The sequence below is a fragment of the Rousettus aegyptiacus genome, unplaced genomic scaffold (assembly GCF_014176215.1).
Source record: "Rousettus aegyptiacus isolate mRouAeg1 unplaced genomic scaffold, mRouAeg1.p scaffold_m13_p_2, whole genome shotgun sequence".
Taxonomy (NCBI): Eukaryota; Metazoa; Chordata; class Mammalia; order Chiroptera; family Pteropodidae; genus Rousettus; species Rousettus aegyptiacus.
In genome coordinates this window covers 18,714,218-18,718,911 of record NW_023416295.1, presented here as the reverse complement: position 1 = coordinate 18,718,911, position 4,694 = coordinate 18,714,218, and the positions used below count along the sequence as shown (strand labels likewise).

At 35.9% G+C, this 4,694-nt stretch overlaps 1 non-coding gene and 1 pseudogene across 1 annotated transcript; one reads left to right on the top strand and one right to left on the bottom strand.

The window, feature by feature from the left end:
* Nucleotides 1–1,063: 1,063 nt before the first annotated feature.
* LOC118614296 lies at nt 1,064–1,182 on the bottom strand (annotated as a pseudogene).
* Nucleotides 1,183–4,045: 2,863 nt separating this feature from the next.
* On the top strand, nt 4,046–4,164 carry LOC118614621. The gene has a single exon (XR_004956129.1). It is a non-coding gene; the product is annotated as a 5S ribosomal RNA (ribosomal RNA).
* The last annotated feature ends 530 nt before the right edge of the window (nt 4,165–4,694 follow it).

Here is a 4,694-nt window from a genome sequence, read left to right as displayed (position 1 = left end):
AAGAAAGAGAGACATTACTCTCAGGTGGAAAATCGCTGCAGGTATGACCTAGACAGAGAGCTCATCAGGTTTTGCCCAAGGCTTCCAGGTAACTTCCTGAGAAGTGCCCACATTGGTTGCTGCGGGCAGTTGAGACTGTTGGTCCAACTCAAGTTCAGCTCTTCCAGGTTCCCTACCCCAAACCTCCTTTCCACAGTAAATACCAAGGTTGCTTCTGCTTTCCCAGCCACAATCTAACTTACACGTCAAATGAATAACCAAATGTTCAAACGACAATTCAGATAATACTTTTCAGTTCATGTATACAATATCATATCATTAATCACAGTCACACATTTGAGCCTCAGAACTTATTCTTCTTATAACTGAAAATGTGTGACTTCTGACCTACATTATCCCATTTCCCCCTCACCTCAGTCCCTGGTAACCACGTAATTTTCTGTTCTGCGAAATCAGTATTTTTTTTTTTTTTTTTATAGATTCCACATGTAAGTTATACCATACAGTATTTGTCTTTCTCTTTCTGGCTTATTTCACTTAGCATAATATCTTCCAGATTCATGCATGTAGTAATAATATGATATTGTATACTGGGAAGCTGCTGAGAGCAGATCTAATTATCTTCACCACACAAACTAAAAGAGTTACCTATGCCAACTATGTGAGGTGATGGATATGTCAATTATCTTAATCTTGCTAATCATCCTACAGTGTATATGCATATTAAATTATCACATTGTGTACTTTCAATATGTGCAATGATATTTATTAATATTAATTATTTCTCAATAAAGTTAAAAAAATAACTTTCGGTTAACAAATTTCACAACACATCTTCATTGAACCTCACAACAATCTTACAAAATAGATGTAGTTGGTATTAGAGCTCTCATTTAACATGAAAAACTTAGATGCTTCTAGACACAATTTCTTGCTGAATGCATATTCCTTTCCTTTTATTTTATTTTTAATTTTTTTTAAGGTAAGGCAACCCTTGGTTGACTTCACAAATTCCAAAGACCTTGTCAGCTTATAATCCCTTATTTTTTATTTTTATTTTTTACACCTACAGCACTTGGTCTTCCTAGGTGGTCTCCCATCCAAGTACTAACCAGGCCTGACCCTGCTTAGCTTCCAAGATCAGACAGGATCAAGCTTGTTCAGAGTGGCATGACCATATAGACATTCCTTTCCTTTTAAATGCATGCCCAAATTAAATAGCTAAGTATATAAAGATGTGATGCAAGGATCCATTTTACCTAAGTTCTCATTTTAACCTTGTTTTTGTGAGTAAGCCCAGTATGGTAGAAGCTCTCTTAACTGACTTTCCTTTAAGTAACCCACTGGGTTAACTTTTATTAACAACTTCTATTTTCTCTGTAAAGTAGTGACTAATGCATATTGAACACCCAGTGAGCCTAGGTATCAGGATCCCACAGGTTAAGTTTATGAAGAATCAGTTATGTTTGTTCCCAATTCTGTCATACTAGCTGCACTTGCTTTTAGAATTACGTAATTTAATATTACAAAAAAATTATATTATAGTAAATATTTATAAATCAGGTACAAGTTCCTTGCAATATTCTATACATTTTATATAGATTAATCCACTCAACAATCCTATGATATCGACACTATTGTTATCATATTTTTAGACATGAGAAAACTGAGGCCCAAAAAAGGAAGATACCTTTTACAAAGTCACACAGATAATAAGTTGCAGATCTGAATGTAAACAATCTAACTCCAGAATCCATGAATACTCTTAACTACTACACAAATAATAGTGCAAAATGAGTTATTTCTATTAAAAATTAATTATAAAAACACACATAAAAATGTTCATAGCAACATTATTCATAACAGTCAAAAGTAGAAACAACCTAAAAAGTCATCAACTATTGAATGAAAAAGCAAAATACAGTATATCCATACAATGAAGCATTAGACATAAAAATACATGAATACAGATGCATGTTACAATATAGATGAACCTTAAAAGCATGCCAAGTAAAAAAGCCAAACATGAAGGCCATATAACATATGATTCCACTTATATAAAATATCCAGAATAGGCAAATTTTTAGAGACAGAAAGTAGACTGGTAGTTGTCTAGGGCTGTGTTATGGCCACAAATGGAGAGTAATGCTAATGGGTATGGGAATTCTTTTTGGTGTAATAAATATGTTCTAAAATTGATGCAGTAATAGTTGTACAACTCCATGAATAAACTAAAAACCACTGTATTTAGGAGGGGAAAAAAACTAAACTGCTTCAGAAAGACTCAGTAAAGATGGCCTGCTGGAAGACAGAAATTCAACGGGAAAAGACGAAAAAAATAAAATAAAATAAAATAAAAATCTCTAAAGATTCCGCAATTAGAGTATTTAAAAAATGTTTTCATATCTTGTTTCATCTGAAAGAAACTAAAACTGGAAATCATAAACGTCGTATTACGGATGTGGGTAATACAAGAAAGGAAAACCTGAAGTCCAAAAAAAAAATACATGAAGCACCAGGAAAGCCCTGAATAGGGGAATAAGAAATCTGGAAAGATTTCAGAGAAGGACAGATACCTGTGGTGGTTACTAAATGTCTTCCAAACAATGTTCGCCAAACACTGAGAAGTGCAGATGGTTTTCCAAACAAGAGTATGAAAGCCACGTGATCAGGATACAGTGAAAAGCTCTGTGTACCTGGACCTCGAGGCAAAGAGGAAAGAGGAAGAACATGCAAATAAAGAGGTAAGTCAGGGGAAAAAAAGTCTTCCTAAGGATTATATACCTTATTTTGTCAGTCCAGGAGAGCCAACAAATGTGTGTAAGGGAGGATCAAGCACTGGTGCAAACTCGCTTGTGTCAAAGAGCGAGACGCCGTTTGCAACGCAGGCTGATCAGAGAAGAACACTGGAGATGCAGAAACCAACTTTGTGGTTAGTCACTATCAAAGCAGGAAATGCTGAGACCCAGACCACAGAAATGACTATGAAGACGAAGAGGAAGGGATGTGATGATATCTTTAAATAGAATTAAAAAAAAAAAAATTAGTTACAAGAATAGAGGGTAAACGTCATGAGGACAGGAAGCAAGTGGTTTTGCTTAAAATTTTACCCCAGAGCCATCTGAGTCCCTGACATGCAACTAGTGTTCAATATTTGTTTAAGAAATAAATGACTGCTGAATGTGTAGGAGGGAAGAAGGATGACCCCATGATAATTTTCTTATTTTCTAATATTATTTTCTAAGCTCGATATAATGGTATCTTTAAACGGAAATGAAGGTGGCAAAAGAGAGATCAAAAGGGAAATGATCATTTTGGCAGGACAGCTTGGGAGTGAAGTATCTGAAAATAAGAACCTGGTGAAAATGTACCATGCGCAACTTACTGGAAATGTAAGATTGGAGTTCCATAAACAAAGGAGCCTTGGTGGGTATAGATTTAGGAGACTTTGAGGTAAACATTAGCTAACACTGTGAGACTGGATGAGCTCAAACCAGTTAAGTCTTAGTAGAAAGGGAGAAGAATGTCAGAGGTGGTAGTTTGAAAAACTAAGGAAAAGGGAAGAAGAATCAAGGCAGACTGTAGAAAACACAGAATTAGACTTTGAGAAGAGTGTTAATATTGGGGTTTCTAATACTGCAAAATTAGAAGTCTCCTGTCTACTCAAAACCTACATGGTGGAAGAAAAATGGCTCCTTTTACCTATCATGACAAGCATTACTAAACATTGGATTTGAGAACCCATTCAATAAAGCTCTGGATCGGCTACCAAGAGCATCCTCAGCTAAACTGTTAGATTATTTTTTTCTTTCCAGGCAACAAGTTTACTGACCTTATATTAAAATACTGACTGCCATGACACTTTTTTTTCTTTGAAATTTTTATATTGTTAGAAAACAGTCCAGTAAAAAGACAAATCTCCTTGAAAATTAAATTATGATGACTGGCATGTATCCACAGAACAAGAATATAACTGAGTAATGAAACAATTGACAGTCATATTTTATCATAATTAAGTAATGATAAATTCTGAAAGTGGGAACTAGTTGATGGCCATGCCACCGTGAACAAGCCTGATCCCATCTGATCTCAGAAGCTAAGCAGGGTCGGGCCTGGTTAGTACTTGGATGGGAGACCACCTGGGAAGACCAGGTGCTGTAGGCATAAAAAATAAAAAATTAAAAAATTAAAGATTAAAAACTGACAAGGTCCTGCAATCTATGAGGTCAACCAAGGGTTGCCTCGTTTAAAAAAAAAAAAATAAAGTGGGAACTAGAAAAGGGTCGGCTAAAGGACAGAGACGTTCCAGCTTCCCTCTAGCCTGGGCCTAAGAGAAAGTGCATTGACTCCAGGTGTCCAGTCTCATCCTATAGAAAGAAATAGCTCTGAAGGAGGAAGGGGGTAGTTCATCACTACACTTAGAATTATTTGAAAGAATATCTCTTAAGATCATGCAACTTCCTTTATTATTATTTGATGGCCACCAGCCAAGCTCTTTACCTGTAATTGTTTCTGGGAGGACATGCCGTGTTTGGTAACCTCCTGGTGAGACTGCACAGTCAGCCAGCATCTCCTTCTCTAAAATTAACACCTTTCCATATGAATACATGAATCCAAGAGCAGCCCACTACAACTCATGTCCTAATTGAATCACTCGTTCTCAATATCAACAGTCTAAGAGAACAGTCATTCAT